This window comes from Rattus norvegicus, chromosome 4 (assembly GCF_021556685.1).
Source record: "Rattus norvegicus strain SHRSP/BbbUtx chromosome 4, alternate assembly SHRSP_T2T, whole genome shotgun sequence".
Classification (NCBI taxonomy): domain Eukaryota; kingdom Metazoa; phylum Chordata; class Mammalia; order Rodentia; family Muridae; genus Rattus; species Rattus norvegicus.
The window spans coordinates 62042297-62059696 of record NC_141537.1 but is presented as its reverse complement, the minus strand read 5'-3'; positions in this window follow the sequence as shown (position 1 = coordinate 62059696).

Sequence of the window (17400 nt, the reverse complement as noted above, 5' to 3'; positions counted from 1 at the left end):
TCATAGCTAAATAGCACACCATCTTCCTTTTAATGTCCCAGAGTGGGACATCCTCCCTGAAATCATGAATGTATTTCATGAACACCAGTATCAAGAGCCAACCCATGGCAGGATGGGAAAGCTAAGGTAAAAGGGTTAATGAAGGAACTATGGGGGTAGACAGAGGCAGATGGAAATAAGACCAGAAGCTTTCTCTCTCTCTCTCTCTCTCTCTCTCTCTCTCTCTCTATCTCTCTATCTCTCTATCTCTATCTCTCTCTCTCTCTCTCTCTCTCTCTCTCTCTCACACACACACACACACACACACACACACACACACACACACACACAGTGTGATGATCCTGTATTTGGCGACTGGGACCCAATGAGAATAGTTTACCAATAGGAATACAATGAAGGTCAAATAGAGCGAAAATAAACTGAGTGGTGGGTGTGTTTCAGACTGCTGGGAGGCTAACAACTGGTGGGAGCCATTGTAGAAGATATCACTGTACCAAGAAACTATGACATTTTAACAAATATAGATAAACTTCTGTTCTCACCTGCCTGATGCTCCTGTTGTGGTTGGATGTAGTTTGTGTCTCAAGGCTTCACAAATTGGAAGTGTAGTCCCTAGGATGGCACTGTCCAGTGGTGGATATGGATACAGTGGTACCCCAACCTTCATAGATGTTCAATGATCCTCAGCAGGAGTTCTGTTTAGCTTTTGTGAGACAATTTTTTCCTCAGGCTAGGCTACCCCATGTGTTGGGTCTCTTCTGCATGTGCCCAGTTCCTCTGAAGCTTCCCTACCATGCTATAATACAGCCAGGGAGCCCACACCAGAGGCTGAACAAATGGAAGCTACTTGACCATGGCCTTCCATGAATACTCTTTGCATTCAAAATACCATATATATTTATTGATCTGATTCAGTGCATGGCTGGGGTAATGGGGTAGGAAGGGAACAGAGGAGAAAAGGTAGCCCTCAGAAGGTAGGTGAGTAGCCAGTCTTTTAACTCTAACAGTGTGAGGCAGACTTGAGATCCAACTTTCTCACCTTGGGCCAGTACCTCAGTTTCCCTTCTAAGTGAGCGTTTTATATTCAATGCACCCTCTATTTTGTTTGGCCTTGTCAATTACACTGCATAAACAATCTGAATGCATGCCTTGATAAGATCATAGTTTACTCTTGTGATGGACTTTTGAAGTCAAAAATAACAAATGTCAAGTCTATAAATACCAAGGTGTGGAACAGGGTTCCTGAGAGAAGCAGTTTGGTGGAGTTCCCTCTTGACTCTGGTTTCTGTAAAACTCAAGAGAAATCTGTTTTGAGATGCAAAGAATGAAATTCTCTACAGAGATGTAACTCTCTGAGATAGTCCATCGTTAAGTAATTGCTTCTAAGGTGCACTATGGAGGTTGTTCAACCAGCTGCCAATGGCTCCTACCCTCTCAGCTTGTGCTTTGTCTGGAGCTGGTGAGAGGCTGGTGTTGGTGAAGCTGATGGTAGGAACCCTACCTGCCCTGATAGCCAGGAGCTGGAAAAGGCAATAGATCTGCTATAGCCAGGAGCTGGAAAAGGCAATAGGTCTGCTAAATTGAGAGCACACTGTACAGAGATCTTGAAATCATTGGAAGCATGGATAGAGGGTTTGGTAATACAGCATCTAAGGGAAACAGTATATTTTCTCTCTGGTTTGATTCCTGTGAGCACCTCAGAAGGATCAATATCATTCAGAGAAGGAAGTGAGAAGATCAATTGTTTTTATATTTATTGATCTGATTCAGTGCATGGCTGGGGTAATGGGGTAGGAAGGGAACAGAGGAGAAAAGGTAGCCCTCAGAAGGTAGGTGAGTAGCCATCTATTGGAGAAATAGAAATGTCAGGAAGGCCAGAGACTGCTCTGACCCCCTTAGAGGATGCATGTGGGGCAGGCTCCTGTGAATATGGGGTTGGGAGAAGCTTCTGTCTGTGCTAGGGGCTGGAATTTTATTCAGATACTGCAGAAATTTCTTTTTCTTCCCTGTTTTCTTCTAGTTTAGAAAATAATACAGGTTCAATTTTAGAAAAGATGGCTTACAAAAGAGTAATATAGTAGAAAAATTAATTTAATTTGTGTTGCAACTGCTCCAATCTTTCCTGTACATATGATTTAGGTAAGTTTGCTAGAACTTACATGTATGATTCCGTATCTTGCTTTCTGGCTTAGTAATAAAAATACATTTTTCATGTTATTTAAAGTTCCTCAGAACATCATTTAAATAAGACCTTTTTAAAGTAGAATAATCAGTATAGAAAAATTGAAAAATGCCAGAAGTATAGAAGTAAAATTAATAAAAAAATTGCCACCCAGAATGACTACTATTGATATTTTAATGCTTCATTTTGATGTGTACCCCAATGGATTTGTCAATCTTGCTTTTCATGAATGCTTGAAGTAATCTGCAGAAACATAATTTATGTACTATTTGATCTTACCTCCACAAGCCAGTATGACTGAATTTATAAAGAATACAGTAATGACTTTATTTATATTTGTCTTTAACTTTTTGGAACATGGGAAAAATAATATCCTGGACAGCTACATCTCAAGTGCATAGGAGAGACATACTCCTCAGTATGGGTAAAGTAAAGTTCATGGCTGTCCTCTTGACAGGAAGATGTGGAACATTGCCACTGTCACGGAGAGTCCTTAGCACAAGCACTAGAGAAGGTTACTCCACATTCTTCATTTCTAGTTTGTCTCTAGTGATAAGAATACCCTAACAAAAACAGTTTAATGGAGCAAGAATTTATTTCAGCTCATATCTAAGTGCTGGGTGCAGTGAAGCATGGCGGAGAAATCAAGGTAGTGGGAACTTGAAGCAGCCGGTTGGATTGTATCTGCAATCAGGAAGCAGAAAGGGATGAATGCATGCTGCTACTCTGATGGTCCTCCCACTTTCATAGTCCCGGATCCCAGACAGGGAATGGTGCCACCCACAGTGAGCAAGGAGTCTTTCCACCTCAATTATCACAATAAAGATAATCCCCCACAGGCATACCTGGAGGCCCACTACCCAGGTGATTCTTGAATCTATGACACTATAATTAATGCTAACTGTCAAGATATGCTTTCAGATGCCCATCGCCAGAAGCACGTCTGGGATTTTCTGTCTCCTGTTATAACCTTCAAATACCTCTTCTCAGCAAGTCCTGTTCTTCAGTTTCCCCTTAGTCTGGTTCAGAATTAGGTTTTACCCAAAGGTGGAGTTTAGAAAGGGTTTCCCCTCCTCGTGGAGGAGGGTAAAAGGTCTCTGTACTTTGACTATGTAGAGAGAGGGCATCAGTCACCACTTACCTGTTCTGAGGCCAGGCTTGCTATCATCAGGCCCTGACAGGCAGGGACACAGGCCTGGTGTGTAGAAGGAGGTGAGGTATTTGTTTCATAAACTCAGCAGAACACTGAGATGGAAACCACCTGGGATCATGTCACATGCCAAAGGCAGCTTAAAAAATGAACCACACCTTCAAGTCATTTAATTCCTATTTCAATGATGGCATCAGCATTGATGTTTCAACAGTAATAGTATCAGCAAATGCCCTCAGAGAGCTTTATAGAAAGTTCTCTGGGCCTTAATGTCCATAGGGAGAATGTCAGTGGTCAAAGAAATTATTGCTAAAGAGGGATATGTGTTTGATGGGGTGACCCTGGACCCCAGAGGAGATTGTATTAAAGACCCCTCATCCTTGTCCACTGTCTCTTCTCATAAGACTTAGAACAGAAAGGGAAGAAGATGAAGATTTCTTGATAGAGAGGAATGGGGTTGGGGAGGAACCTCATACCTCCAAGTCCCAGGTCAGCTCCCAGACTCTAGTTCTATAAGAGCAAGGGATGTGCTTATTCTGCTCCATGACCAATTTCCAGCATAGAAACAGGATGATGTGTAGGCACAGAGCATATCTGCCTTACCACCACAATTCATCTGGCCTTATTCAGCCTCTACATCCTTTTAAAGGGCAAATGTATTTTAGGAAGGATAATGAGATTTGGGACCAGAGAAAGTGCTTTTCATATTCTTAACATATCAAGTTTGTTAAATAACATTTAATATCCACATTATATATGAAATATGAGATATATGATCTATATAATAAAGTGACAGAATACACGCTGGTATGATCTGCCATCTCAATGAAGAGCCAGCGTTCACCTGCATGGTGGATGCTACCTTCACTGTTTTCTCTATGTTTTGTGGAGTCTCCTGTTTAATAAAGATAGTCACTCTTGGGCCAGGGCTATGGTCTAGTGTAGGTAAGCCTCTAGACTAAACTTTCCTCACTAGAAAATATAAGATAACCACTGTATATCATTCCCTAGACTTTCAAAGAAAAAGTTCATTTCTCTTTCTGAGAAGCATCACAGAATGTTGTTTCATTTTTCTTGCTTTTGAGCACAAACCAAAAGACATATTGATGATGATTTTTGAGACTTGCTTCTTATTCGGCATATGGGTCTTGGATTGTCCTCATGGCTGTGAGCAGCTGTACTACATTCACTTTTCACTATTTAATTCTATTATGTGGGATATACTAGAAATTATGCATTTGCTTTCCCTTCAGTGTAGATAGTTGGTTATTTCAAGCTTTGCTATCTTTGTGACTGGGAACATTTTTCCTGTTCTGTATGCCCAAAGATCTCTCTGGGTGCATCCCGGGAACAGAACAACTTGACCTCACCAGGTGGTTTTAACTTTTAAGATGTTTTCATTTGTTTTTCAAAACAACCAAATAATGTCATTAATCTTTAAAGAAACTTCATTAACCATCAGTGCACTACAGTTTATTAGGACTAGTTACTGAATATAATATTTGCCACACTGACCCATTTAGAAAAAGTGATTTAAGAAACAAACATTTGTTCTAGGGGGTTAGGAGAGGTTTTATAATTGGAAAATTTCCTCCTTTTTTCCTCTTCTTTAAAGAAGTTAGGCCTAATGCCAGATGCCCAAGGGCTTTGTGAGGGATAATTAAGGGAAAAACAAGACTGGAGTTAGACTTACCACTTATGGAAACTCAGTTGGAAAACCAAAGTGTAGGTAGTTGGTGAGTGAGTGTGTGTGTGTGTGTGTGTGTGTGTTGTGTGTGTGTGTGTGTGTGTTTTCTTTTGAGACAGAGTTTATATCTGCCAAGCCCAGAGCTTGCTGAATCTCCACATTGACACCAGTCATTCGTATTTTCCTCTACCCATTTCCATTTCTCTACCCCACTGCCCCATCATAGCAGAGTCAAAGGCACAGCAAACAATGTGGATAAGGAGAAATGGAAGCATTGGCAGAAATGACATAAGAAAGCACATGCTCCTTTCCATCCCCCAGAGCCTCACAGACAGTGAGCAAATCAGAGCAGTTTTAGCCTAAAACCAGGATCAAAGATGTCTTTTACAGAGACCTAAACTATTGATTCAAATGGAGGCTGTGCTGTTTGAAATAACGATGATGAAGAGCAGTATGTACTAATCAAGACTAACAAGAAAAGTCATAGAACCCCCTTCATGTTTCATCTCTGACAACAGAGTATGCCTAAAAGGATTATGGTGGACAGGGCATTCTTTGATGACACTACTGATCCATGTGTTCAATGTTGGGGTTGATTGTAAAAAGGTTAGAAATAAAAAAAACTATATCAAATAATTTTATTATAATGTTATTTAATATGTAAACTGTATGGGTATATATAAAATCAAGTGTGCGGAAAAAAAAAAAAACCAACCCAGCATAAAACTTGGACTAGAGAGATGGCTCAGTGGTTGAAGTACTTGCCGATCATGCAGGAGACCAGAGTTTGAGTCCCAGCACCTGTGTTATATATTTCCCAAACTCCAGTAATTCTAGCTCCAAATGAGCCAACACACTTCTTGACACCTTCAGTCATCTGTGTACATATGTGCACACACAAATAAAAATGAAATGAAATGTATTTAAAACATAACTGAATTATCACATGCTTTCTCTCAAGACTGCAGTCACTGGGGAAGAAGGAGTAGAAAGATTATAGGAGCCAGAGGTGAAAGAAGGTATCAAGGAGACATTGTTTCCCAGACTCAGCAGGTTTGATACATTGTGTACAGGACCTGCACATGCTCAAGATGGACAAAATCCCAGCACCAAAGAGGGGAAGGGGACACAGATTACACACTGAGGCAAGAGGCTATGCACAAATAATAGCTTCTAGGAGAGGAAATATCACTTTTCTCCAATAGAATGACACAATGTATTAACCATTCCCCAGGAGAGGCTCCATGATCAGGAGTAGATGGCCAACACAAAGTGGACTCCATGTTTTCTAGTGGCTCCTTCCTTCCTTCCTTCCTTCCTTCCTTCCTTCTTTCTTTCTTTCTTTCTTTCTTTCTTTCTTTCTTTCTTTCTTTCTCTTTCTAAGAGAAAGACCATTAGTTGGTAGACAGGTAGGTAGGATCTGGGAGGAGTTGGGGGATGGGAAAGAATATGATACAAATATTATGTATGAAACTGTCAAAAATCAGATTAAAAATGACCCATGTAATATTTATTCACGAATGCAGAGTTCCAGGTGCCCCTTGTCTCCATCCTCAGGTCATCCTCAGGGTCTTTAGCTTTTGTTGGTCTGTGTCAGGTGGTACTTTCTTGTCTTCATAATTTGTAGTCTCATAATGTGTATAGTAGGGGTGACCCTCCTGTCATATCTGTTTTACTTTTTGTATTACTTATGGTTAACATTCCTTTTCATGTCTTTGTCTTTTTTTGTTGAGTTTTTATCAGTTTCTAAATTGATTTAAAAGAATTATTTCTATGTTTCAGATGTGGACTCATTACCTATTAAACATTCCTCTAATGTTTTTTCTCATTTGCTCTTTACTTGTTGAATGTTGCCTCTGATTTCTTTTCTTTCTTTTGATTAGAGGTCTTCATTTTAAAGAAGACTTTTTTTTTTCAGTGCTGGGGAAATGGTTCAGTTGGTAAAATGCTTGCTATACAAGCATATAGCCCCAAATTTGATCCCAGGAGTCCACATAAAAAAGCTGATTCATCAATCTCTAACGACAAAAATAACAGGAAACAGTCACTATTCGTTACTATCTCTTAACATAAAGGACTCAATTCCCCACTAAAAAGACATAGACTAACAGACTGGATACATAAAGAGGACCCAGCATTTTGCTGCATACAGGAAACACAACTCAGTGACAAAGACAGACACTATGTCAGACTAAAAGGCTGGAAAACAACTTTCTAAGCAAATGGTCCCAAGAAATAAACTGGAATAACCATTCTAATATAGAATAAAATGGACTTTCAACCAAAATTACCAAAAAAGATAAGGAAAGACAATTCATATTCATTAAAGGAAAAATCCACCAACACGAACTCTCAATTCTGAATATCTATGCTCCACATTCAAAAAAGAAACTTTACTAAAGCTCAAAGCACACATTGCACCTCACACAATAATAATGGGAGACTTCAATATCCCACTCTCGTCAATGAAACAGAAACTAAACAGAGAGACAGAGAAACTAACAGAAGTTATGAACCAAATGAATTTAACATTTATCTATAGAACATTTCATCCTAAAACAAAAGAATATACCTTCTTCTCAGCACCTCATGGTACCTTCTCCAGAACTGACCATATAATTGGTCACAAAACAGGCCTCAACAGATACAAAAAGCTTTAAATAATCCCATGCATCCTATAAGATCACCATAAAGCTGGTCTTCAATAACAACAAAAATGAAATAAAACCTACACAATTCCTTCTATGAAGTCACAATTATGCTTATACCTAAACCACATGAAGACCCAACAAAGAAAGAGAACTTCAGACCAATTTCCCTTATGAATATCGACGCAAAAATACTCAATAAAATTTGCAAACTGAATCCAAGAACACATCAAAACGATCATCTATCATGATCAAGGAGGCTTCATCCCAGGGATACAGGGATGGTTCAATATACAGAAATCCATCAACATAATCTACTATGTAAACAAACTCAAAGAAGAAAACATGATCATCTCATTAGATGCTGAGAAAGCATTTGACAAAATTCAACACCCCTTCATGTTAAAAGTCCTGGAAAGATCAGGAATTCAAGGCCCATACCTAAACATAGTAAACGCAATATACACAAACCAGTAGTTAACATCAAACTAAATGGAGAGAAACTTGAAGCAATCCCACTAAAATGGGGACTAGACAAGGCTACCCACTCTCTCCCTACCTATTCAATATAATATTCCAAGTCCTAGCCAGAGTAATCAGACAACAAAAGGAGGTCAATGGGATACAACTTGGAAAGGAAGAAATCAAAATATCACTATTTGCAGAAGATATGCTAGTATACTTAAGTGACCCCAAAAATTCCACCAGAGAATTACTAAGCTTGATAAACAACTTCAGCAAATGGCTGGGTATAAAGTTATCTCAAACAAATCAGTAGTCTTCTTCTACTCAAAGGATAAACAGGCTGAAAAAGAAATTAGGGAAATGACACCTTTCACAATAGTCACAAATAACATAAAAATATCTCGATGTGACTCTAATCAAGCAAGTGAAAGATCTGTTTGACAAGAACTTTAAGTCTCTGAAGAAAGATATTGAAGATCTCAGAAGATGGTAAGATCTCCCATGCTCATGGATTGGCAGGATTAATATAGTAAAAATGGCCATTTTGCCAAAAGCAATCTACAGATTCAATGCAATCCTCATCCAAATTCCAACTCAATTCTTTATAGAGTTAGAAAGAGCAATTTGCAAATTCATTTGGAACAACAAAAAACCCAGGATAGGGAAAACTATTCTCAACAATAAAAGAACTTCTGGGGGAATTCTTGACCTAAAGCTGTATTACAGAGCAATAGTGTGAAAACTGTATGGTATTGGTACAGAGACAGGCAGGTAGATCAATGGAATAGAATTGAAGACCCAGAAATGAACGTACACATCTATGGTTGCTCGATCTTTGACAAAGGAGCTAAAACCATCCTGTGGGAAAAAAGATAGTATTTGCAGCAAATGGTGCTGGATCAACTGGAGGTCAGCATGTAGAAGAATGCAAATCGATCCATTCTTATCGCCCTGTAAAAAACTCAAGTCCGAGTGGATCAAGGACCTCCACATCAAATCAGATACACTCAAACTAAGAGAAAAAGAAGCAGCAAAGATCCTTGAGCACTGGGGAAAATTTCTTGAACAGAACACCAATGGTTTATGCTTTAAGATCAAGAATCTATAAATGGGACTTCATAAAATTGCAAAGGTCACTGTCATTAGGACAAAATAGCAACTAACAGATTGGGAAAAGATCTTCACCAATCCTACATCTAATAGAGGGCTAATATCCAAAATATATAAAGAACTCAAGAAGAGCCAAATAACCCTATTAAAATTGGGGTACAGAGCTAAACAAAGACTTCTCAGCTGAGGAATATCTAATGGCTGAGAAGTACTTAAAGAAATATTCAACATCTTTAATCATCAGGGAAATGTAAATCAAAACCACCCTGAGATTCCACCTCACACCACTCAGAATGGCTAAGATCAAAAACTCAGGTGACAGCAGGTGCTGGCAAGGATGTGAAGAAAGAGGAACACTCCTCCATTGTTGGAGGGATTGCAAGCTGGTACAACCACTCTGGAAATCACTCTGGTGGTTTCCTCAGAAAACTGGACCTAGTACTACTTGAAGACCCAGCTATACCATTCCTGGGCATATACCCAAAAGATGCTCCAACATATAACAAGGATACGTGCACCACTCTGTTCATAGCAGCCTCATTTATAATAGGCAGAAGCTGGAAAGAACCAAGATGTCCCTCAACAGAGGAATGGATACAGAGAATGTGGTACTACTCAACTATTAAAAACAATGACTACATGAAATTCTTAGTCAAATAGATGGACTAGTAAATATCATCCTGAGTGAGGTAACCCAATCACAAAAAAACACACATGGTATGTACTCACTGATAAGTGGGTATTAGCCCAAAAGCTCAGATTACCCAAGATACAACCCACAGACCACATGAAGCTCAAGAAGGACAACCAAAGTGCGGATGCTTCAGTCCTTCTTAGAAGGTGGAACAGAAATATTCATAGGAGGAGATATGGAGACAAAGTTTGGAGCAGAGACTGAAGGAAAGGTCATCCAGAGACTGCCCCACCTGGGGATACAGCACATATGCAGCCACCAAACCCTGACAATATTGCTGATGCCAAGAAGTGCATGCTGACAGGAGCCCGATATATCTGTCTTCCTAGAGGATCTGCCAGATTATGACAAACACAGAGGCAGATGCTCGCAGCCAACCATTGAACTGAGAACAGGGTCCCCATTGGAGGAATTGGAGAAAGGATTGAAGGAGCTGAAGTGGTTTGCAACCCCAAAAGAACAACAATACCAACCAACCAGAGCTCCCAGGGACTAAACCACCATCCAAAGAGTGCACATGGACAGACCCCTGGCTTCAGCTGCATATGTAGCAGAGGATGGCCTTGTTGGGCCTCAATGGGAGGAGAAGCCCTTGGTCCTGCCAATGCTTGATGCCCCAGTATAGGGGAATGTCATGTCAGGGAGATAGGAAGAGGTATGTGAGTGGGGAAACACTTTCATAGAAGCAGGGGGAGAAAGGATGGGATAGGGGGTTTATGGACAGAAAACCAGGAAAGGGGATGACATTTGAAATGTAAATAAAAAAATCCAATAAAAACTTTAAAGTTAAAAAAAGAAAGAAAGGAAGAAAGAAAGGAAGGAAGGAAGGAAGGAAGAAAGAGAGAGAGAGAGAAAGAAAGAAAGAAAGAAAGAAAGAAAGAAGGAAAGAAAGAAAGAAAAGCTGACTCATGTATTTGTATTCTAGTGCTGGGGAGATTAAGACCCAAAGTTGTCTGGGGCTTGCAGACCTGCCAGTTTTAGACTTTTTAATGAACCCCCAGGCCCATTAGAAGTTCTGTCTAAACAAAACAAAACAAAACAAAAAAACAAAAAGAACCAATGTGGCTGGGCAAGGTGGTGTTTGTATTTAATCCCAGTAGAGGCTGTGATCCCTGTGAATTAGAGGATGGCTTGGTCTACATTGTTCTAGGATACTGAGGGCTACATAGAGAGACCTTGTCTCCAAAGTCAAAACGAACAAACAAACAAACAAACAACAAACAAACCCAAACCCAAAACCAAAACCCTAGGATGATGTATCCTAAACAGCTAAATCCAAAATCCAACCCACTCAGTGTGTAACACATTACTTGATTGTATGTTTTCAGGGATGAACATTTGCTATTACCCGTGTACTCTTTCTTGGGGAAGGCGATTTGCCCCACTCTCAGCCTTCCTTAGTTGCCTGTAGTTCTTTGTGTAAGGGTGAAGCTCTGAACACCCCCACCTCTTCTCATGTTCATGTTTGCAGCCTATTGGTGTAGTCTTTGTTCGGTATGTATTAACAGTTAATGAAAGCAGAGGTTATGAATTTAAAAGCAATGTAAGGGGGCGTATATGGGAGGAAGGAAAGGGAAGGGGGAAATGATGTAATTATAATCTAAAAAAAAACAATTTAAAAATTAAAAAAAAAGAAGCACTTACCAATGGATTGAAGCTAATTTTGCGCTTTTATAGCATTTCATAATGGGAAATTACTCTGTAGTATTAAGTTAATGATCATGGAATTGATTTAAATCATCAATTTATGTGCTGTCCAAACAACTTACGTTTATCCTTGGAGTGATACTTTGAGTCCCACTGCTGTAAAGGGAGTTATGGTATTACAATAAAATCAGTTAACGGCCAAGAAAAAAAAGGTGGATGTCTCCTGAAGGTATCGGGCCCAGCACTGACCTCTGACCTCCATCCCCTTTACAGATGTGCATGTGCACTCAGATATGTGCATCCACAAGGACACATACCTCAACCACCAACCCCCAACATACAAGATGAAGTAGTTAGTATTTTTCTTCTGCCTGTCTGTGTGTTTTTCCCTTGTTTACTTTGGTTGAGAAAAATAACCCTCGATGTAGGACCTTGGTCCGCCCTGCCGCTGGGCACAGCCACTGGGGAGGTGAAATGCAGGGAGTTTGATTGTGCTTATCCCAGTGCTGCCTGCCGGGCAGGTGTTGGGCTTCAGGAAAGCACGGAGACACTGCTCCAGGGTGGGAAAATGCAGTCTGAGGTGTGAGAAAGCCGAAGCTGGCATTCCCTAACTTGTGGGCATCTAGTAAACAGCACAGAGAAGTCGGGAATGAAGTGTACAGCATCCAGCCCAGGGCCGGGGCTGGGAGCTCCGGCTTAGCTCATTGGCGAAGGTAGCAGTGGTTGTCTGGGAGCACAGATGGGCCATCTACAGGAGAATCAAGCAGAGGCTCTGTAGGCAAAAGCCCGCTCCATGCTCCCATGGCGGTTCTTCATGAAGGAGACAGTCCTTGGTTCCAAACTGCTTACTGGTTGTTCATTGTGGAAAATGGATGCGTACCTTTCTCTCAGGGTGGACCAGAGATCAAATACCCTTTTCAGGGAGGAATGTCCGGGAAGGGAAGCTTATAGGCTAAACCCGCGGGTCTCTAGGTACCTCATTAGCGTGGAGAACTCTGTTCTGGAACCACGTGACCACAGGTCACGTTTCCTTCTGTGGGAAGTGTGGCACGTGTTCCAGGCTAGGAATGTAATAGGAGAGGGGAACTGTGTCAGCTGTGTACCCCGAGTTTCCGGGGACTCAGACCCGCTCTTCCCACCAAGCTCCCTGTCATCCTTTACTGTTCCACACCTCCACGGTTTATCGTAAATGTTTTTTTTTTTTTTTTTTTTTTGGTTCTTTTTTTTCGGAGCTGGGGACCGAACCCAGGGCCTTGCGCTTCCTAGGTAAGCGCTCTACCACTGAGCTAAATCCCCAGCCCCTATCGTAAATGTTTTTAAATTTGCCCACCAAAGCTCAGTCCTCAGTGAACCTGGAATTAATTTTTACATGTCTCACACTTCCTGTTTTCTCTCCCCATCCTTTTGTGTGCAGCCGCTTGACTCTGTACCGTTTATTGTAAATTCATCTTTTCCCAGTGAACCTGAAACGCCACCTCTGTGTCGAGGATATGGGTCTATGTAACAAATCTGGAAGCCTGGTTGTGTAAGACCTCCATTTTATTTTTCTGCTTAAGGAAAATCTTTCTCTCATTCTTCGGAATCTGGGGGAAAGATTGTGGAACCAGCGTTCTAAGTCACAAATACCTGGGCCTTTGAGCTCTGATAATCTGTCTGTGTGAAGCTTGCTTACAAGGGGGGTACCACCGGGACTACGCCAAACCATCTGTCTGTGATGCCCAGGCTCCCCGTTCAATGTATGAAATGCCAAATCTTTTATAGCCCAAGGCTCTACTTCCAATATCCGTATAAGTCTTGAATTCCCTTAGACAGAGGAACCATCTGACACAAATGTTAGAGTTTACCCAAGGACAAGAGAAATAGCAGGGTTGACTTCTAAACCAGTTGTGCTGGATGTGACAATCCCAGGAGGGAAGTAGCCTGGTGTCAGAATGGTTCACAGACCACAGTGTTTTGTGCTGTCACACAGTAGGAGGAGAAAATGAGGCAGAGGAGAGGTGATCTGGGAGATAATCCCATCTAAACCTCTGCTTTTTGACAAATGACTTTTAGGATGCCTCTAGGAAAAGCTGAAAAGACTAAACTCAAAGAGAGATGTGTCAGGTATGGGGAGAATCTACTCATCTCTCCTTATGATAGCTGCATATCGAGCACCTACTGTGTGCTGGTTACTATCCTAGGGGATGAAGGATACAATATTAAGACAGGCTATATTAAGACATGCTAATAGGACGATACAAGCATCGAACCACAGCACAGAGCCACATGAGCAAGGTGACCTTAGATATTAGTGATGCACTTTTCTAGAAGGAAAACTGATGTTCCTCGGGGGTCATGCCTTGAGGAAGGATAACGGGCAGGAAGGGGCAGCCCTGGAGAAATCTGAGGGGCTAAGGTCCTAGTTCTGAACCAATCAGAAAGCTGGTTCAGTCTTATCATTAGATAAAGGGTTACAGAGACGAGCAATGGACCGATGGGTCAGTAGGAGTAGGAAGTGGTGTGATAGGAATCGAAAAGGCAGGAGACCACCTACTATCTAAATGCTGGGCTCCAAGTGTGGGTTCTAGCTTAAAGCATGGAAGTCACCGGAAGGTTTTAAACAGGGAAGCAAATTATGAAGGTTTAAAATTGGAAAGCGTTTGTGTTGTTCAGAACGGTGAAACAGTTCTGTGGGGATGTGAAAGACTAAAGCAATCTCTGTGAGCACATGCGGCCCAGGATCATTGCCTAAACGGTTACTCTATTCCTCAGTCTGTGAATTCATCAGTGTCTTGTTGCTGTAACAGAATAATTGAACAAACCAGTTTAAAAAGAGGAACAGGTTTGTTTGGGCTCCTGGGTTTAGCTCATGGTCACTCGTCCATCCTAGTTGCTTTGGACTTGCGACAGTACAGCACGCTGTGGTGATGACAGGGCATGGTGAGGAAGATTGCTCACTTCATGACTGCCAGGAAGCAAAGAGAGGGTGGGAGAGGGGTCAGGGTCCTGATACAGGCTTAAGTCACACCTTTAATGACCCAACTCCCTTTAATTCGGCCCCATTGCCTAAATTTTCCACTAGTTCTCCAGAAGAGACACAGACTAACAGCCAACCCAAGTCCATAATGCATGAGGCTTTGAAAGACACCCAGAACCTTCAGCACAGCAGCCTGTCTCTGAGAGCCAGATGCTCTGAACAGCGGCCTCTCTGCCAAGAGGGGTTTGGGGTGAGAAGAATGGAGCTTTTCAGGCTTGGGTGGAAGTGGAGTTAGCATGCCTCTGTGTAGTCTATCATATCTGCTTTGCAGAGGGTATGTTTTGACCACAATATTTATCAGAGGATTATCCAGCTTTGTGGAGACTCCAGACTGTGGTTTCCTGTGGACTACCGATTACTCTCTTCTGACACTATTCGTTCTTTCAAGCTCTCCCACTTCCCTTGAGGTTCTGTTTTCTTTCTTTTCTTTTTTTTTTTTCTGTTTAAGTGTTGGAGATTGTGTCTAGGACCTGGGGTATGCTTGGTGCATGATAGACCAGAATTCTACCCCGAGCTAGCTCCCCAGACTCTGGCTTTTCCTGAGAAGCTAGCCATCATGGAGTTTTCATTTTCTCTGGGCCAAAAGCATCCAGCAGGCTTCAACCCAGGCCCTTCAAACGAGCATCTGGGCTCCACTGCTGCACTTCTCTCCTTCTCCATCTGGGGAAGCCTGCAGTTTTCCTCCATGATCTTTTGAGTACCTCATACCCTGCCCCATCCAATACCCCCTGGATCTGTGATGCCGTTCTCATCCACAGCCCCAAAGCAACTGGGTGGAGCTTTCTGCCCAGCATTCCTTTCCAGAGCTGCTCACTTCTTCCAGAAACATCCCGCCTCTGCCTGAGCCACAGGATCAAATGCTCTCAGCTGGTCCAGCCAGTTGGCCTTCCCTATTTTCGTTACAATGTGCCAGGCCTCCTCTTGGACCATCTGTGGTAGAGAGGAGCCGTGACTGGAAGATTGGAGAGCCCTCCATGCAGACTTGCTGTGTGACCTTGAGTATGCTGGTCCAGATGTTCACTCATGAAACCAAAGGATTGTAGCATGAAGGTTTTGACTGTCGTGGAACTCACATCTTATTCTCCGATGAGGTGATCTGGATACTGTTCAAAAACCATTTTTTTAAAAAAGATGTAATAGAAAGATGTAACTCCAGTGAGCTATATGGCACATCGCAGCATATTTGAATGCAACATGTTAATTTGTTTTGCTAGGCTTACTCATTTGACACAGATCTTAGAACAGAGCTCTTTCTGCCATCTGGGTATGTGTATACTCAAACCATTTATTAACAGGCCCATTGACTGGTATGGATTTGCCCTTACTTGGCATGTCTGCACCCAAGGAGTAATACCACAAGTGCACTACTGCAGAGCGCATCTTTCCCGAGGGATCCCCTATGGCTAACACAGGTGCAGGTGACTTCAGCCTGCTCCTGGCATTTTCAATGGTCAGGTTCACAGTTGAGCCTGTAATGTACTGCCTGCTTTGCATTTATGATCCAGGACTGCGTGCTTTTAGACAGATGTTTTCTTTGGAAACAATTTTAGATTTAGAGATTCAGGTTTGCTACAGTTTCCCTACTTCCCACATACTTCCTGACCATTGTCAGGATGGAGAGTTAGCTACAGGAGCGATGCTCTTACCTAAGTACAGACTTCACTCAGCATTTATCTTCTAATAGCATCTTATTATGTCCTAAGAGCCACTCCAAGAGCCATTTGGCACTCTGTTGTCCTGTCTCCTTCATCTCCTCTTGTCTGTGATGTTTTTCTTCTCTTTTTTTTTTTTGTTTGTTCTGATCCTGACCCTGGAAGAACACTGATAGTGTCCATAGAGTCTCGGTTTGGGTTTGTCTGATATTCTCACATAATTAGCATGGGGTCCCAAGACGTAGTGATCATAGCCTGCTTAGACCCGTCATGTTCATGTGTAGCGATCTTGCCCACTTCTAGCCATGATCCTGTCAGTGTTCGGAGACACAACTCAGTCCTGTTAGCATCTTTTCCTTGAGCAAGATCCAGAAGCAATGAACACAGGGCTCCAGACGTCACTGCTCTTGCTTTCGTTCATCTACATGTAGGGTAAGGGTTTGCTGGAGGAGGGCTCTCATTAAGGATCACTGGAGCAAGAAGCAGTGTAACCACTGAGAATGTAAAGCAAAAGAATGAACAAGACGCAGTTCTTACTAAGTACCGTAGCTCAGGCTCTGCGGGAATTAGACGAATTTTATTTTATGTCACTAAAAAATTGCCAAGTGTTGGGCAAGGGTAAATTAGTCATTGTCACCGGGAAGTATGAGTTGAGAATGTTGGAAATGGACAGCAAGCCTGTGACCCAAAGGACAGCCCAGGTATATATGTGAGTGAATGTGTAGATAAGATAATGTATGAATATGAGTATGTGTCTGCTTGTGAGGCTGAGTGTATGCATGTGAACCCTTGTGTTTGTGAGTGTTTGAGAGTGTGACCCTGTGTGTGTGTGTGTGTGTGTGTGTGTGTGTGTATGTGTGCGTGTGCTCGCTCAAGCACAAGAGAGAGGGGGCAGTGAATTATATCCTGAATTTTGTGTATTGAGTATGTCTCAACTCCCTCTGTTTGTAGAAGGAGCCCAGTCACCAAAAGGAAGAAATAAATATAAGTAACCTTGGGTGAAAAATGAAGTGATATGCCTCCACAGGATGGTAATATTGGGACTAGCAAAATTACTGAGAGAGATAGACTGTTCACAGACAGGAAGGCTGGACCTGAAGCTCAAGTCTAGCTTTGGTTCAAGGTCAGATTACTTTGCTGCGCAGATCT